The sequence below is a fragment of the Erythrolamprus reginae genome, chromosome 2 (genome assembly GCF_031021105.1).
Source record: "Erythrolamprus reginae isolate rEryReg1 chromosome 2, rEryReg1.hap1, whole genome shotgun sequence".
In the NCBI taxonomy this organism is placed as follows: domain Eukaryota; kingdom Metazoa; phylum Chordata; class Lepidosauria; order Squamata; family Dipsadidae; genus Erythrolamprus; species Erythrolamprus reginae.
This window is the reverse complement of record NC_091951.1, coordinates 140,260,243-140,279,641: the sequence shown is the minus strand read 5'-3', so window position 1 is coordinate 140,279,641 and position 19,399 is coordinate 140,260,243. Positions and strand designations below refer to the sequence as shown.

General features: G+C 46.6%; 1 protein-coding gene across 2 annotated transcripts in view; it reads left to right on the top strand.

Moving 5' to 3' along the window:
- Nucleotides 1-19,399, top strand: part of SHISA6 (shisa family member 6) — a 430,733-nt gene that overhangs the window by 204,184 nt on the left and 207,150 nt on the right. The gene's annotated exons all lie outside the window — the stretch shown is intronic.

Sequence of the window (19,399 nt, the reverse complement as noted above, 5' to 3'; positions counted from 1 at the left end):
TTGGACTGCCATTTGTCTGAAATAGTGCAGGGACTCCCACTTGAGCAGGGGGTTGGACTAGATGACCTACAAGCAGGGGTGGGCCCCAGCTTAAATGGTGGGGGACGCCGTTCCAGTAGCCGCAAGGTAGCGCGTAGGCTAGCACCAGTGGCGCTGCTGGGCATCACATGTGTACACGCGCAACCAACGCTTTCCTGGACCTACGCCTGCTCTGCCCTGCAGCAAGCACTGCCTTCCCCCGCCACAAGCCCTTCTCCCATCCAGCAGTGGGCAGCGGCGAGCGGGCAATTACGTCTTTGCCCATTTCCAGGTTCTTTTCGTTTCTGCACATGTGGAACGGTAGCCCGCCACTGCCTACAAGGTCCTTTCCAGCTCTAATAATAATAATAATTTAATCAGGAAGGAAGAAAGGAAGGAGAGGGGAGAGGGAGAGAGTGGGGGAGAAGGAAGGAAGGAAGGAAGGAAGGAAGGAAGGAAAGAAAAAAAAGAAAGAACTTATGACCACAATTGAGCCCAAAATTTTGTTTGCTAAGCAACAGCATTGTCAGGTGCGTTTCACCACATTTTACAAGTTGGCCACATCCACCTAGTCATGTGATTAATGAGCCACGCCCACCTGAAAGGCGTGGGGGCACTGAGGATGAGTTTGTAGTACCAAGGGGACAGTGGAGTGAAAAAGTTCAGGAACCACTGGTGTTGTATCCTTGTAAATAGTTTGGTTCCGTGTGGAAACGCTGTCTGAGCAAGAATCAGGAAGTCGCTCCTGATTGGCTCAGACGCGGCTGCTCTCTCTCTGGCGGGAACCTTAAATGTATAAAAGGAGCGGTTTCTCCCAGGTAGAGCAGACGGTATCCGCTGAAGTCACTTACCTTACTGAGCTGAAATAAAGGAACCGTTCTCACCTAACCCTGTCTCTGGGTCTACTTCACTGGCGACGACGGACGGAAGAACCACGCGTGCAGAATGAACAACCTACAGATCGGCCGGGCTCCTGAGTTCTTCGACCCGGAGAAATCCTCCTGGGACGCCTACATAGCCAAGTTCGAGATCTTCCTCGAGGCAGCGGGAATAAGGGACGCCGACGCCAAACGAAAGCGGGCCATCTTCTTGAACTACTGCGGTCCAGAAATCTTCGACCTCGCCCAGACACTCACCGATCCGCTGCCAACCAAATCTGTCGCTTGGGACGTCCTGCAAGCCAAGCTCGCGAGCCATTTCAAGCCAACGAAACCAGCCGTCGTTTTCCGGCACCAATTTTCCAGAATGGCTCAGCTCGAATCTGAATCCATCAATCAATTCGCAATGCGACTTCGAACGGTGCTTGCAAAATGCAAGTTTGATAACCCGGAAGCTCGCCTCACAGATGCCTTAATCTTCGGCATGAAAAATGCCACGGTCAGGAACAAACTCCTCACTGAAGACGAGCCGACCCTACAGGCAGTAATCAAGCTGGCTCAAACCACAGAGGTCGCCGACGCTGCTGCCAAGGAACTGAAGGAGCACGACAAGCGGGAAGTCATCGCCAAGATCGACTCCACATTTTCCCGCGCCGAGGCCCCAGACGACCTCAGCCCACCAGCTCTCAACGAGGACAGCTATTTCCTGCTGCAACAGGACCAGCCAAGACAACCCAGGTACCCTCGCCCCATCGCCCCCTGCGCTGGCTGCCAAGGAAACCATCCGTGCCAACTATGCCCTTTCCGGGACGCCATTTGCCGCCGCTGCAACCGACGCGGCCATATCGCCGAAGCCTGCAGAGCAGCTGTGCCTGAAGAAGCCTTCTCCACCCCACATCCTCAGCGTTTCCAGAATCAAACACCTCAACCGCGCGAAAACCGGTCCTTCCGGTTTTCCGGCCACAAGAACTACCCAACCGCTAACCGCGACTACTCAAGAGGTAACAATCAATTTTCCGTGAATAACACGGCAACAAAAAATGGGGGCAAAATTGTAATTTCCCTGCTTTTGAACAACAAACCATGTTCTATGGAACTTGATACGGGGTCTAAATACACCATTATGCCGTGGGAAAAGCTTAAACTGTATATGCCTAACCTCTCCAAATCTGAGCTAGTACAAACCTCGTTGGTAATTAGAGATTTTCAAGGGGGAATAATTCCTGTTTTAGGCCAAGTGAATGTACCTATCGTGTTTAAAAATGTTAAATGTACCCTACCAATGATTGTTGTTACAGGGGCTAAACACTCCCTCCTGGGGTTGGCTTGGATGGAACCTTTGGGAATTGAAATTTCTGGTATTTGTACTGTTAACTCTGATAGCATGCCTAACTTTTTACAAGAATTCCCAGGAGTGTTTAGCCCCACCTTGGGATCGTATAAAGGGCCCCCTATCTCATTTTCTATTGACCCCAAGGTCCCGCCTGTACGGCTCAAACCTCACAGGGTACCCCTTCCGCTCCTCCCCAAACTAGACCTACAGCTGGATAAGCTCATAAGCCAAGGCATTTTAATTCCTGTAGAGCAGGGTCCATGGGAAACACCCATAGTCACGCCTCTGAAACCTGATGGCTCCTTAAGGGTTTGCGCTGACTATAAATCTATGCTCAACAAAGCCCTCCAACATCACCCTTACCCCATTCCTGTGGTACAACAGCTCCTTCACTCCCTGGGGGAAGGAAAAAGGTTCGCAAAAATCGATTTAGCACAAGCTTACCAGCAGCTCCCTGTCGATGAACCGACAGCACGCACACAGACAATTGTAACCCACAGGGGTGCCTTTAAATGTACCACATTACAGTTTGGAGTAAGCATAGCCCCAGGGATATTCCAAAGCATAATGGAACGGTTGTTATCAGGGATTAAAGGGGCCATTCCCTATTTTGATGACATCTTAATTGCAGGGGAAAACCAAGAGCAGCTCAACAAAAGAATAAGGGAAGTACTTCAGAGACTGCAGGACAAAGGGCTAAGAATCAAACCTGACAAATGTGTGTGGGGAACCAACAATGTAGAATTCCTAGGTTATAAAATCGATGGGGAAGGTATCCACCCCACTACTGAAAAATTGAGAGCCATTAGAGAAGCCCCAGAACCACAAAATAAGACAGAATTGCAAGCTTTTTTAGGCCTTCTTAACTTTTACTCCGTCTTTTTAAAACAGAAGGCAACAGCAGCAGAGCCTCTACACCGTTTGCTCCAGAAAGAAACCCCTTGGACATGGGGGAGAACTGAACACGAAGCCTTTATACAAATAAAACAGTTGCTAACTTCTAAAAGTGTGGTAGTCCAGTATAGTACTTCGCTACCCATCAGGCTTACGTGCGATGCTTCCCCATATGGCGTGGGAGGGGTCTTGGCACACGTTTTGCCAAATAATACAGAGGCCCCAATTGCCTTCTTTTCGAGAACAATGACCAATACTGAGATAAATTACAGCCAACTCGATAAGGAGGCTCTAGCTTTAGTGGCAGGAGTGAAGAAGTTTCATAATTACCTTTTTGGCAGGAGTTTTGAATTGGTTACCGACCACAAGCCCTTACTAGGCCTTTTAGCCCCCAACAAACCTACTCCCCCATTTATGTCCCCAAGGTTAATCAGATGGGCCCTTTTCCTCTCAGGATACCAGTATGAGCTCATTCATAAAGGGGGTAAAACCATCAACCACGCAGATGGTCTCAGTAGGTGCCCCATGGCAGAGTTAGTAGAGGACCCTGCCCCGTCTGCTGATGTCCTAATGATAGAACTTGAAGACAACCCACTAACCACTGCAAGGGAAGTGGCTGCACACACGCAGCAAGACCCAATCCTAAAAAAGGTGGTAAATGGGGTACTTAAGGGGTGGCAGAACGACTCTGTGGAACCTGAATTGTGTGATTTCAAAACTAAAAGACTAGAATTGTCATATGTGAAAGGTTGCCTGTTGTGGGGTGATAGAGTAATCATTCCTGGAAGTCTAAAGACCAAAGTACTCAAAATGTTACATGTGGGCCATCCTGGGATTGTCAGGATGAAGGCCCTAGCTAGGGGGCACTTATGGTGGCCAGGGTTAGACACTGATATTGAAAACTGGGTAGCCAAATGTGATCCATGCCAAGAGTCACGGCCTAACCCCCCCAAAACAACTCCAGCAGAGTGGGAACAACCGGCAGGGCCGTGGTCCAGAGTCCATATTGATTTTGCAGGGCCAGTGGGGTCACAATACTTTCTAATAGTAGTTGATGCATTTTCCAAGTGGGTGGAAATCATAGCAATGAACAATATAACTACAAGTGCCACCATTAAGGTTCTGCGGCGTTTGTTTGCCACCCATGGTTGTCCTGATATCTTAGTGTCTGACAATGGGCCCCAATTGACAGCCAGGCAATTTGAATTGTTCTTAGATAATTTAGGAATCAGACATGCGCTCATCTCACCTTACTCACCCTGGGCTAATGGTTTGGCAGAACGTTATGTTCGGGTGGCAAAGGGAGCATTGCACAGATCAGGCCCTGGAGATGTACAACAGAATTTGGACCAGTTTTTGTTAACCCAGCATATTACCCCAAACACTCACACGCACATAAGCCCTGCTGAGATACTGATGGGAAGGAAACTGAGGTCCCCCCTGGATAGGCTACACCCAAGGTTTTGTACCAAAAATCCTATGTATGTGAACCCTGAGAGACAAATGTATTTGGGGCAAAATGTTTTTGTAAAGAATTTTGATGGGGGTGTAAATTGGATGAAAGGAAAAATTGTACAACAGACCGCTCCAAAAACATACATTGTTAAGTTAGAGGATGGTCGAATGTGGAAGCGGCATATTGACCATGTACGTAAGCGCATGGGAAACTCATCGGAACAAACCGCTGAAACAGATTCTCCCACTTTAACAGACTGTAACGCGCAACCCGATTTAATAGACTGGCAAATGGACTTATCGGGTCAGGAAGGATCCTCCAGCGACGCCGAACCATCTTCATCCTCCGAGGTCGGTCTTGTGCCGGTCAGATCAACCCAGCAGGCCGGAGCCCAAACCAGGCCCCAGCCGCACCGGGAAAGCGCAAACAAACCGACCTCCACCGTCGGCAGCGAGGACTCAATTGAACTGCGCAGGTCGGAGCGAGCCTCGCGAAGACCCAGAAGATTGGAGGACTTCGTGATTGATGTATCCTGACTAAGGAGGGAGGGGTGTTGTATCCTTGTAAATAGTTTGGTTCCGTGTGGAAATGCTGTCTGAGCGAGAATCAGGAAGTCGCTCCTGATTGGCTCAGACGCGGCTGCTCTCTCTCTGGCGGGAACCTTAAATGTATAAAAGGAGCGGTTTCTCCCAGGTAGAGCAGACGGTATCCGCTGAAGTCACTTACCTTACTGAGCTGAAATAAAGGAACCGTTCTCACCTAACCCTGTCTCTGGGTCTACTTCAACTGGACTAAAGGTTCCAATCTGAATCTCTAGATTCTAAATATTGCTTACAAAAGTTTTGGATGTTATCCCAAGTGAATGATTGTCTCTTTTCAGTTTGATTCAACATCCAAGTCATTTCTCTGATCATCTAACAAAAAGTCTAACAAGAAGTTATATTGTTTTAACCATATTTGTTGCCAAGACAGACTCTGCTCTTGTTTCCATCATAAAATGCTAGATTTATGATTTCAACCTCAAAGATGCCAAGATCAGCACAAGAGTAGCCACTGAAGCCGTTTTGTGGAATATAATTCTGTCACTTTTAGTGTTAAGCTTCTATTTAAAAGTTAGATATCAAAAGGAAGGACAGAACCTTTGAAGGTGTCCATAAACAACATCTTCACCAGGAATATATATTTCAGTTTCCATTACATTAATAAATGTTTCTATAGATTCTCATTTGAATCATACATATATGTTGCACATGTACATTGAATCTACAGATATACATTATCAAGTACAGTGATCCCTCGATTAGCGCGGGGGTTACGTTCCAAGACCTCCCGCGCTAATCGATTTCCGCGTTATAGTGGTGCGGAAGTAAAAAACACAATCTGCGCATGCGCGCCCTTTGTTCCATGGCCGCACATGCGCAGAAGGTGGAGCGACGCAAGTTCGGAGGCTGGCAATGCAATGGTGATTTTTCCGGGCTCCTCGCCGCTACCCCCCGCCCGCCCAATTCGCCCCTCTCACTGGCTTTCTTGGGGCAGCGCTGGCGGCAATGGCAACCTTCCCTCCTTCCCTCCCTCCCTCCTTCCTTCCTTCCTTCCTTCCTCTCACCGGCTTTCTTGGGGCAGCGCTGGCGGCAATGGCAACCTTCCCTCCTTCCCTCCCTCCCTCCCTCCTTCCTTCCTTCCTTCCTCTCACCGGCTTTCTTGGGGCAGCGCTGGCGGCAATGGCAATGGCAACCTTCCCTCCTTCCCTCCCTCCCTCCTTCCTTCCTCTCACCGGCTTTCTTGGGGCAGCGCTGGCGGCAATGGCAACCTTCCCTCCTTCACTCCCTCCTTCCCTTCTCTCCCTCCCTCCCTCCTTCCCTCCCTCCTTCCCTCCTTCCCTCCCTCCTTCCCTTCTCTCCCTCCCTTCTCTCCCTCCTTTCTCAAAAAGCACTTAAATACTGTACTGTACTGTGTAATGACAGAATAAAACCCCCCAGCCCTCACCTGTGTTTGTATTTCATTCACTCAGTCATTCATTCATTCATTCTTCTGTACAGTATGTACAGTACTGTATGCCACTCAGTCCCAACACTTTTAACCCATAAATTACCATTTCCCATCCCCTTAATTACCATTTCCCCTTCCCATTACTGTACCTCTACCTGTACCTGTACACATTGAATAAGACTCTTAAGTTATGAACAATAACATATTTATTTACATTTTTTGGGGTGGGGTGGGGGTTAGCATAACTGGGATAACTAGGGATCTTCTTCTATCACCATTTCTACAATGGACACTGCAGGTGATGGTGTGACAGACCTCTTGGTTTTCGTGACAAACATGGTCATGGGCAGTTGTTGGCGCCGTTTCTTTTTCTGGCCTAACATGGATCTGTATGGTGCAAAGATGTTGTCAAGGGAGGCGTTAAACTGTATAGAGCGAGTCATGTTGGGATCCCAAAGTTCCGCCATGTGTTGCAGATGTGCAGCAGTTCTGTTCATTTCTGCAAGCCGCTCAAGCGTTAGGCCAACATCTTCTTCTTCCTCAGCTTCTTCAGCTCCCTCTTCCTCCTCTTCTTCACTCGCTGACCTGGTCAGCTCCTCCAGATCTTTGTCTGTCAGCGGTAGGCCATGCTCATCAAGCAAACCATTGACTTCCTCTGGTGTCATGTCAACGAAGCCTTCTCCACCCAGTGCCTGTGCCAGCTTCACAGAGGTCTGGACTGCAGCATCTTGGATTTCTTCGGGAGCAAATCCCTTGTAATCATGCACCACTTCTGGCCACAATTTCCTCCAGCAGGCATTCATTGTCTGTGTCTTCATATCCATTAAGGCATTCTGAATGTTCTTCAGACAAGATGCAATTGTGTACTGACGCCAGTAGGCCTTCAATATGAAGTTTTCATCAGCATCCATTGCTTCCACGATGCTTCCAAGAGAATTGCGCGTGTACAGTGCCTTAAATGCACGGATAATACCTTGATCCATCGGCTGGATAAGCGATGTGGTGTTTGGTGGCAAGAATTCGACTTGCACTCCATCATGTTCATGGTCCAGGTGATCATGGCCTCCAGCATTGTCCATTAGGAGAAGCACTTTGAAATCGAGTCCTTTGCGAGCCAAATACACCTCCACCTGTGGGATGAAGCACTGATGAAACCAGTCCCGCGTGAGGGGTTTTGTAATCCATGCTTTAGGATTATGCATCCAGTACACTGGCAATGAATTCTTATTTCTGTTCTTGAGGGCTCTTGGGTTTCGTGACTTATAGATTAGCCCTGGCTTCATCAAAAAGCCTGCTGCATTCCCACACATGATCAAAGTCACTCGATCTTTCATGGCCTTAAAGCCAGGGGCTTTGGCTTCATCTTGCATCAAGAAAGTCCTTGAAGGCATCCTCTTCCAGAACAGGCCTGTTTCGTCCATGTTGAACACCTGTTCTGGAAGGTAGCCCCCTTCTGCAATTAGGTCTTTAAACGTGCCCTGGACAAAGTTTTCTGCTGCACCTGTATCTGCTGAGGCAGCTTCTCCATGCAATGACACACTCTTCAGGCCATAGCGCCGTTGAAATTTCTCAAACCACCCTTTGCTTGCTGTGAATGTGGCTGGGGCTGAAGAAGCAGAAGAATGATAGGAAAGGGAGAGAGAAGTGACTTGAATGAAAGCATACAGTACTGTATAGTAAATGCCCACCTCCTTCCCTCCCTCCTTCCCTCCTTCCCTCCTTCCTTCCTTCCTTCCTTCCCTCCTTCCCTCCCTCCTTCCTTCCCTCCCTCCCTCCCTCCTTCCCTCCCTCCTTCCCTCCCTCCTTCCCTCCTTCCTTCCCTCCTTCCCTGCTCCTTCCTTAAAAAACACTTAAATACAGTATGTAATGACAGAATAAAAACCCCTAGCCCTTACCTGCGTTTCCCTCATCTGCATCGCCTCCTTCTGTGTCTTCAAGACGGTTGTACAATTGCTGTGCCTTGGTCCTTATGGTGTTGGTATCCAAAGCAATGCTCTTTTTGCGGCAGTCTTGTACCCACAGGGACAAAGCAGCTTCCATCTTCATAAGGCGTTTGTTTCTAGGCGTCACCATTCTTTTTGCAGCCTTGTTGAATGCAATCAGAGAACTTTGCCTTATCTTTTTCTCGTCTTTCCGAATGGTTCGCACACTCGATTCGTTGATCCCATACTGCCGACCAACATCTGCATAAGAGCGTCCCTCTTTCAGCATGTCCAAAATGTCAATTTTCTCTTTAATTGTGAGTATCCTCCTGCTCTTTTTAGCGTCGCCGCCTCCACTCCGTGTGCAACGTTTAGGAGGCATCTTCCAACAAGTCTGAACAAGTTCCAACAGTTGCAAAGCTTTTTTTTGCGTTTGCAACGATTGGTCGAGATTTTGGCCAATCAGCAATCAGTATGACGTCATCGGGCGGGAAAAATCGTGGTGTAGAAAAAAAAAACGCGGACTTATTTTTTAATTAATATTTTTTGAAAAACCGTGTTGTAGCATTTCGCACTAATCGAGACCGTGCTAATCGAGGGATCACTGTACTATGATCCTTTAAAGTTTAAGTTGGTTATTGGTTATTGGTGGGGGGTTTTTTTGACTCTTAGTTAACATTCTATCTAGATTTTTCTTATGAACTTTCCCTACATTCTGTCGAAACAGTCACCATGACCAGCCACTAGTCCCTTCTAATTACTCTCTAATTATCATGTTGGACTTATTGTTGGTAGAAGCAACAATTAGCTTTTCTTGATCATCTGATTACTTGGGTAGACTGGTTCTGGTGCTCATCTTGAAGGTTTTGAGGTTACTTCACATCTGTGGTTTGCTCAAAATATTTATCACTATCATAATGTATCACAGATTAATTCTGTTTTACTACCCTGTGATTATCAGACTGTGTCATCTATCTTGCTGCTTTTTTAAAACAAACTTTCATTTGTTTAAACAACGAGGGTAAAATTTCACATAAACTTGTAGTTGGATTAAGTTTCCTTGACTATGATTATGTACTTTGGAGATACAGTGATCCCCCGTTTATTGCGTCCCCAACCATTGCGAACAGGGTACTTCGCTATTTTTCAACCCGGAAGTCAAAAATACCATCTACGCATGCGTGCCGGGCACGCATGCGTAGATGGCAGCGGCTTCCCTGGGTCTTCCCCCTCTTGCTGGCGTCAGCGAGGAGTTTCCCCACCGCCCACGCAAACTCCTCGATGCCGCTCGCCCCGCCCTTCGCCTGCCCACGCCGTTCGCTCCCCCCTCTTGCTGTCGGGAGGGCGAGAAGCCCTCCCCAGCACCCGCTCGCCCGCCCTTCGCCCTGGCGGAGAAATTCCAGCCCCCACCTGGTCCCGCCCGCGGCTCGGCTTCCCTGGCTGCTGCTCCGGTCGCCCGATCGTCTCCTGTCTCCCGTGCCGATGTTCCCTGCCAAGCCTGGCTCAGATTCCCTGGCTGCTTGGCGGGGGGGGGGCTCGGCCGAAAGGAGCTGGAGACGCAGAGCTGAACACACCCCTTCATCCCCAAAGGCCGGCCTTTTTGTCTGGGAGGGAAGATGACGTGCCGGTGGCACAGGGGCGAGGGGCGGGAGGCAAATCGCTGCGTCTCCAGCCCCTTTTGGCCGAGCCCCCCCCCCTCCGGCCAAGCAGCCAGGGAAGCCGAACTGGGCTTGGCGGGGAACATCGGCACGGGAGGCAGCTTCTGCCGGACATGGGCAATGGGCGGGACAGAGAAGCGGGGAGAATCAGGAGGCTCCTTTGGCAGCTGGGGGCTGCCTGGCTTTGTTGTTTTGGCTGCAGCGGGTGCCAGGCAGCCTCCAGCCGCCAAAGGAACCTCCTGATTCTTCCCGCTTCTCTGTCCCGCCCATTGCCCGTGTCCGGCAGAAGCTGCTGCCTTATTGCTCTTTGCCGGCGGGATGCAAAGTGCTGGGGTGGGAGGGTGTCCTGACAGCCCCCCCACCCATATGCTTCGCCTCCCGCCGGGCAAGAGCGCTCGGGTGGCAACTTCTTCTAGATACGGGCGATGTCCACGCTCTCTCTCGGCGCTTTCGAGCCGAGTCCGTGAGCGAGTTCGCTCCCGGACTCGGCTCGAAGGCGGCGAGAGACAGCGCCAAGGAACGGGCCTGTCCACGCTGTCTCTCAGCGCTTTCGAGCCGAGTCCGTGAGCGAGTTCGCTCCCGGACTCGGCACGAAAGCCCCGAGAGACAGCGCCAAGGAACGGGCCTGTCCACGCTGTCTCTCGGCGCTTTCCAGCTGAGTCGGGGAGCGAGTTCGCTCCCGGACTCGGCACGAAAGCCCCGAGAGACAGCGCCAAGGAACGGGCCTGTCCACGCTGTCTCTCGGCGCTTTCCAGCTGAGTCGGGGAGCGAGTTCGCTCCCGGACTCGGCACGAAAGCCCCGAGAGACAGCGCCAAGGAACGGGCCTGTCCACGCTGTCTCTCGGCGCTTTCCAGCTGAGTCGGGGAGCGAGTTCGCTCCCGGACTCGGCACGAAAGCCCCGAGAGACAGCGCCAAGGAACGGGCCTGTCCACGCTGTCTCTCGGCGCTTTCCAGCTGAGTCGGGGAGCGAGTTCGCTCCCGGACTCGGCACGAAAGCCCCGAGAGACAGCGCCAAGGAACGGGCCTGTCCACGCTGTCTCTCGGCGCTTTCCAGCTGAGTCGGGGAGCGAGTTCGCTCCCGGACTCGGCACGAAAGCCCCGAGAGACAGCGCCAAGGAACGGGCCTGTCCACGCTGTCTCTCGGCGCTTTCCAGCTGAGTCGGGGAGCGAGTTCGCTCCCGGACTCGGCACGAAAGCCCCGAGAGACAGCGCCAAGGAACGGGCCTGTCCACGCTGTCTCTCGGCGCTTTCCAGCTGAGTCGGGGAGCGAGTTCGCTCCCGGACTCAGCACGAAAGCCCCGAGAGACAGCGCCAAGGAACGGGCCTGTCCACGCTGTCTCTCGGCGCTTTCCAGCTGAGTCGGGGAGCGAGTTCACTCCCGGACTCAGCACGAAAGCGCCGAGAGACAGCGCCCCCCGGACCCCCAACCCAGGTTTGGGGGGCTGCTAGGAAGCCCCCCATGCCGGCGGCAAACAGCCGCGCCGCCCCCAATCTTCGGCTCCTCGCTAGCGCTGTGGGAGTAAAAACACCGTCTGCACATGCGCAGACGGTGTTTTTACTTCCGCATCGCTACTTCGCGAAAACCCGCTCGTTGCGGGGGCTCCTGGAACGGAACCCTCGCAACGAGCGGGGGATCACTGTAATTCTTATGTAAGGCAAATTGTCTAGGTAAAGCTGGCTAGCTGGCTTTTCACATATTTTTGTGAATCGGTGGCTGTAATTTTCATAACTAGATTGAATACATCTACTTAAATGGATAATTCCATATTCACCCACAGGCATTTTAGCTCACATGTTGTATTGTCTGGTTTCTGAATTAGTAGGTAATTAGAAATTGCTGGCATCTCAATGAGCTGAACAGTCAATCACTAGAAAATTATTCCCAACTCATTAAAGTGGGTGTTTGCTGCTAACTCAGGCAGCCTATACTTTCTGGATCGGCTCTCATTTTCTGTGAGTTCACTTGGATGGTCTACAATTACTTAGTTTTTTATATTTGTAACTACTTACCATTGTGGAGATTTGCTTTGTACCATGCTATATTTTGCCATTCACAGATATCATTTGTTCGGGATAGGCTCCCAGCATTTATTAGTACATAATAATTATACTTCTATGTGAAAATCACTTTTCAGGCTAAGCCACAAAATGGTTAGCTTAGTGCCACATTGTTTGAATCATACGACAGGTGCAGATATTGATCGGACTGCCAAACAGTTCCTTACACAAGGTTTTCTTTTTTAAAAAAAAAAATGTTTATTGAATTTAAACTTTAAAAACATTTACATATTCATATTCTACAATTCTAAGACATCAACATCTATTATTTACATACATTTGTCCATCTTATTTACATTGTCTATAATGTCCACACTTACATCTACATTATATGGATAATACATTTCGGTTCTGTCCCAGCGACGAGCCCCCCACAAAATAGGCTCACACCTACTGATTTTACAGGATTTAAGCATGTAATATTAATATTTTAGGAGCAGTGAAAAGCAAGAATGTAGCTGCGAGAGCTATCATGGGCTTTCCTAAATACGCCCACGTCACACCAACACTCCGCAGTCTGCATTGGTTGCCGATCAGTTTCCGGTCACAATTCAAAGTGTTGGTTATGACCTATAAAGCCCTTCATGGCACTGGCCAGAATATCTCCGGGACCACCTTCTGCCGCACGAATCCCAGCGACCAGTTAGGTCCCACAGAGTTGGCCTTCTCCAGGTCCCGTCAACTAAACAATGTCGTTTGGCGGGACCCAGGGGAAGAGCCTTCTCTGTGGCGGCCCCGACCATTTGGAACCAACTCCCACCAGATATCAGTTGCCCCCACCCTCCTAGCCTTTCGTAAGCTCCTTAAAACCCACCTCTGTCGTCAGGCATGGGGGAATTGATACTTTCCCTCCCTCTAGGCTTATAAAATTTATGCATGGTATGCTAGTATGTATGATTGGTTTTTAAATTGGGGTTTTAAATTAACTTAAACTTAAATATTAGATTTGTTTACATTGTACTATTATTGCTGTGAGCCGCCCCGAGTCTGCGGAGAGGGGCGGCATACAAATCTGATTAATAAATAAATAATAACAAATAAATAAATAAATAAGAAATACGTATTTTTGTTGCCAGCTGCTAATTAGAGTTCCCACAACTGGCCAGAGCCCAAAACAGAAACCAAAATACAGAGATATTTTCTTTGATCACATATTCACAGACTCAACTCTGAGTTGGCAGGAAGCCCAGAGATAATGAGTCTAGCTCACCAGTTTGTAATTCATCATTGAAATAATAATATCCAAAGAGAGAAATCTGAGCGGACATCGGGAACATAACAAAAGTTGATTTCCGCATCATTTCCGCCACCATCAAGTGGCTAATCCTTAGAGAGCCTAAGGGCGTGGCCAATTGTTCTACAGATCTATTCATGCAGAGACCTCCTCTTGCTTAGCCACTCCTGCCTTCTGGCAACTCTGCATAGCCTAGCAACAAGAAGATGCTCTTCCTCTTCCCCTGAGTCACTCATGTGCACCTCGGGAGGTACAGAAGATCCTGGTTGGCTTTCAGCCTCTGACACCAAATCCTCTCTGACCTCCTCGCTATCAGACTTGGGTGCCAGGTACATGGGCCTAGGGTACTGCGCCACAACTGTCTTTTGATCCTCGGGATCCTTGACCAGCTGCATGAGACCCATAACATGTTTCTACTTATTTTTCATACAGTTTTTTTCTCATACCATATAGTATTCTTTGTCTTCGTGTTCTTGCAACTCTCAAGTCAATTTTACCATTTCTGCACAATCCATTATTTTCTTTATTATCATTTTTGTTGGGGGCCTGTTTCCCAATTTCCATGTTTGTGCATAAGCTATTCTAGCTGCTGTTAAAATGTGAATTATTAAGTATTGTATCTCTTTAGGCCACGTTCCTCTAAAAATCCCTAACAGATAGATCTCAGGTTTGAATTCAATTTGCAAATTTGTTATTTCTTGTATCTATCCTTTTATTTTGCAACTGAGGAGCTTTTCTTATGGAAGAGGATGAACCTGGTTTGTTGAAGAGCAAGAGCGTAAATAATGAAATGAGAATCATTAAGCAAAAAACAAACAAAAAACCACCCACTCATCAAAAAACCCTTTTTGATAAAAGGACCTTAAAGAGCATACTCAGTATTTAGTACAACCCATTGCAATGTATACCTGGTTCATACCTGGTAACAGGTAACTAAGTGTTTATATTAGAAAGCTGGAGATCTCAAATCTCCTTTCTCCTCTGTCCTCTGGATTTTCCTACTCTGATCCTGCCTCCTGCTTCAGGGTACCTGCTTGTAAATATCCTGTTGTCCACACTTGTTTTTGATGGGTCACCTCACCTGGCCTCATCCTCTGAACCATGGTGTGAGAGAAATAGAGCTAGCAATTAGAAAGTAAAAAAAATGAAATTATTTCTATTAATAGCACTTCCCTTACATTAGATGAGTTATATGATTACAGCATTTAGCTTTTCTTTCAAAGATAAACCCATCTTATAAAAGAAAAATACATTCAAACTTTATCAAGATCTTAAAACTCCCTGTAAAAATTCAATATTAGTATGAAAAAAGTTATTTAAATATCACGAAAGTGGTTCAGGATCTTACTTTTTTATATAGTCTGGAAACTGAGTTGTGAAAAAGAATAAAATGGAAAGACCTGGAGATCTGAACTACGTTTTCTTTCAAGCCTGGTTGAATAGCATAGAATAGAATAACACAGTTGGAAAGGACCTTGGAGGTCTTCTAGTCCAACTCCCTGCTTAGGCTGGTAACCCTATGCCACTTCAGACAAATAGTTATCCAACAATGTCTTAAAAGCTTCCAGTATTGGAGCATTCACAACTTCTGGAGGCAACTTGTTCCACTGATTATTATTATTATTATTATTATTATTATTATTATTATTATTATTATTATTATTATTTATTAGATTTGTATGCCGCCCTTCTCTGAGGACTCGGAGCGGCTCACAACAGCAAAACACAATGTACAAATCTAATGTTAAAAGCAATTTAAAACCCTTCTTATAAAAAACAATCACACAACCTAATGAACCATATATAAAAACATAGTAGCTAAGGGGTATATCAGTTTCCCCATGCCTGGTGACGTAGGTGGGTTTTTAGGAGCTTTCCAAAGGCAAGGAGGGTGGGGGCAGTCCTAATCTCTGGGGGAAGTTGATTCCAGAGGGCTGGGGCCGCCACAGAGAAGACTCTTCCCCTGGGACCTGCCAGATGGCATTGTTTCGTCGACGGGACCCGGAGAAGGCCAACTCTGTGGGACCTAATCGGTCACTGGGATTCGTGCGGCAGAAGGTGGTCCCGAAGATATTCTGGTCCAATGCCATGTAGGGCTGTATAGGTTAATTGTTTTAACCGTCAGCAAATTTCCGCTTAGTTCTGAGTTGCTTCTCTCCTTGTTTAGTTTCCATTCATTGGTTCTTGTTCCACCCTCAGGTTCTTTGGAAAATAGTTTGACTCCCTATGTGGTACTGAAAAATATAGTATAAGAGTTATACCTGATGCCTAACTCCTTTACTCATTGGAATTTCTTTAGTATAATTTCTCGGGATGGAGCACCAAACTCTCATTCTCAAATTATCCTGAGTTTTTCCAAATGTAAAAGCAAATGCAGAAGATTTCTTCAGTACTTTCTTCCTAGAAATCAAGCCAAAGGTAGAATTAAAACCCACAAAGGCATCATATACAATTGACCTAGCATAGGGGTGAAATTCAGCAGGTTCTGGAGAACTAGTAGCGGAAATTTTGAGCAGTTCAGAAGAACAGCAAATACCACCTCTGGCTGGCCCAGAGTGCAGTGGGAATGGAGATTTTGCAGTATCCTTCCTCTGCCACACCTACATTGAATTTCATCCCTGTATTAGCACTAGAAGAGGCAGGTCTAAATGGGAGTATTCTTTCCCTAAAGCAAGCCTGCTCATTTGCCAAGACTGTATGTTCTGCCTCAGTCCAGTAGCTTTTATTTTAAATAAGTGGCATACATTTTGCTGATTAATATTAAGCAAGCTAATAGAAGTAATGTTCCTTATGTCTGTTATATAAATGGATAATATAATCACTAGACTCCATTCCCATGGGAATGTTGCTGTATTATCCATATAAACAAAAAAGGAAGCTACCATTAATATTATTATTATGGTTGGTTGCACAGTCAACCAGATATTTAGACTCGATTTGGATCTCTAACTCCAATTCTTGAATTGCAATCTTCTGCTACTACCATACAAGTAGTTGCATACAATTCATGCAAATGGGAGTTACTGTATATATATTTTTAACTTTTGCCATACTTCTTTAAACATGGAATTAATATATATAATTGCAATAGATCTATATTATTTAATAATAATGTATAATAAAAATTTAATTCACTAGTCCTCTCTTTAGAAACTGCCTTGGATAGCAATTGTTTGTAATTATGACAGGGATGAGAAAGTAATTATGGAAAAATGCCCACATTTAGGACCACAAAAGTCGTCAGTGTAAACTGATGAAAGTCTGGTCAGTTTCAGGTAGCTGCTGGGAGCCAGTTGAGGATTACAGAGCTGTGTTGTAAGCACTTTTTAGGGAAGTCCTGCACTTTGGAGAAAAGCAGCTCAGAGATAGCTTGCTTAAAGAATCTCTCTGCTCTGTGCAGGAGCCAAAAAAATATGAAGAAATAAAAAATGGGTCAGCCAGAGGACACTGTAAGAGACATTTCTCTCTCTCTCTCTCTCTCTCTCTCTCTCTCTCTCTCTCTCTCTTCCTCTGCCGCTCTTCCTCCCCCTCTCTCTCACATACACACACTTCAGTTCACAACCATGTCACTTAGCAACTATTTCTCCAGTACAAATTGCAGTCACTAGATGAGGACCACCAGCGGTGCTGACATTGCATAGAGTTCCAGCTAGAACCATGAAGCAACTGCTTGAGAGGTAGCAATTAAATGAGGGTCACTTCCAATGGCACCAATAAAAAGCATCCTCTGCAATTTTGTGAGCAAGAGTAGACTTTTAAAAGGGAGTGTGCTCAGTGCAGAGCCACTTCCCACACACTGGAATTAATATTAGATATCTGCTAGATAGGCTGCAATTTATCAGTTCAACGGACAGCGATTGCTGCCTCTGCCTCTAAGGTCCTCAGCAATGGGAATTAATAGCTGGGGGGGAGTACGAGAATTGCTGTCTCTGTTGGAGGTGAATCTGTCACTAGGGAGACTAAGAACCTTGGTTGCTGCTTTTTTCCCCCTTCTGTGATTCAAAAAGGAACTTCCTTACTCGTCTTGTTCATTTTTAACTTGTTTGCCAGACATTAGTATTATAAATGATATCATTAAATGAAGCTACTTTTCAGCATTCTGGATTGCTTCTGGTCCTTGGTTTTTTTGGGGGTGAGCATATTAACCAACTGGTTAAATTCTTCCAGTTGGTTAGGGGCTAAAAGTCTGCCTACAAGTTAACTAATTCTCATTTTGACTACATTGGAACAAGAAACTATAGGGGTTTTATGACTGTCCCCTCTACCATACCTTTGTATATCTCCCTACTTCTGTTGCCTGGTGTTTTATCTTGAAATAATGGAGGACCACATTGTAGATTTAACTCTGTTTATGGGGTTAAGCTGGAACTGACCTCAACCAAAAGATTAGGCAATTGGAACAGTAACAAGAGCAAGAACCAAGGCAGCATGGCTTGCAGTTGTGTACAGGTATTGTACACAAAAGAGGGCAAGCCACTGCCACTAGCTCCTATAGTCTCTCCTATATCTTGTATTTCTTCTCTACTATATCCTCTATAACCTTCATTGTGTATTATTGTGTATTGGACAAAATAAATAAATAAATAAAACGATTCATTCTCATGAGAAGATTAATTCTCATGAGAAACATTTCAGCCTGTATTAAAGAGCAAACATTATTTTTAAAAAGATTCCTTCTGAATATGAAACATAGACATCTCATGCACAGTATAATAGAATGAAATTATATTCTTTCAGTGAATTGCAAAATTGAAAGTTGGATACTGAGACAACAGTCACAGAGCCTCCTCATAGACTATAACATACGAAGAGTGGTTGCAGGAACTGGGCATGACCAGTCTGGCAAAGAGACGGACCAGGGGAGACATGATAGCAGTGTTCCAATATTTGAGGGGCTGCCACACAAAGGAAGGGGTTGGACTGTTTTCTAAGGCAACAGAAAGCCAGACAAGGAATAATGGATGGAAACTGATCAAAGAGAGATTCAACCTGGAAATAAGGAGAAACCTTCTGATAGTGAGAGCGATCAACCAGTAGAACAACTTGCCTGTGGAGGTTGTGAGAGCTCGAACACTTGAGATTTTCAAGAGGAGATTGGATGGCCATTTCTCTGAAATGGTGTAGGGCAGTAATGGTGAACCTATGGCATGGGTGCCACAGGTGGCGTGCGGAGCCATATCTGCTGGCACTTGAGCTGTTTGCCCAAGCTCATCTCCAACGTGCATGTGTGTGCTGGCCAGCTGATTTTTGGCTTGCACAGAGGCTCTGGCAGGGTGTTTTGGCTTTCAGAGGGCCTCCGGGGGGGTGAGGAAGGGTGTTTTTACCCTCCCCCAGCTTCAGGGAAGCCTTTGGAGCCTGGGGAGGGCAAATCACATCGCAGGCCATATTTTGACATATTGGGATTGTGTTTTCCCTTGCAGAGCCAGGCTGGGTGTGACCTGCATGGGCCATATCCAGCCGACGGATCGCATGTTTGACATCCCTGGTCTAGACAAATAACTATTGTGTCCTATCTTGGTTTTAATTGGTGCATAGGAAATTTGGTACAAAGAATAATTTTGGGAAACAAGCAGATGTTCAATGGGGTACAAAATTTTCTGTTCAAATGAATACCACAATCCAGCCACTTTCCCCACATAGAGAACATAGGAACACCATTCCAAGAATTAGGTAGTTGATGAAGGAATCTATTTTATACCACTGGGACACTTCAAGGAATGATAGTACTAATTATATTTTAATTAATAAAGTAGAAATATATTTTAAAGCATAGCCCACAGCTTAATTTTAGTTTACCCACAAAAGAGCATTACACACAAGTGATGGATGGGACCAACACAAATATGTGGGATGGTCCCATTCATTGCGAGTCATTCATACACACACATGCACACACACATATATTTATATTCATTTATACACAACCTCCATTCTCATACACAACACTCATTTGGTGAG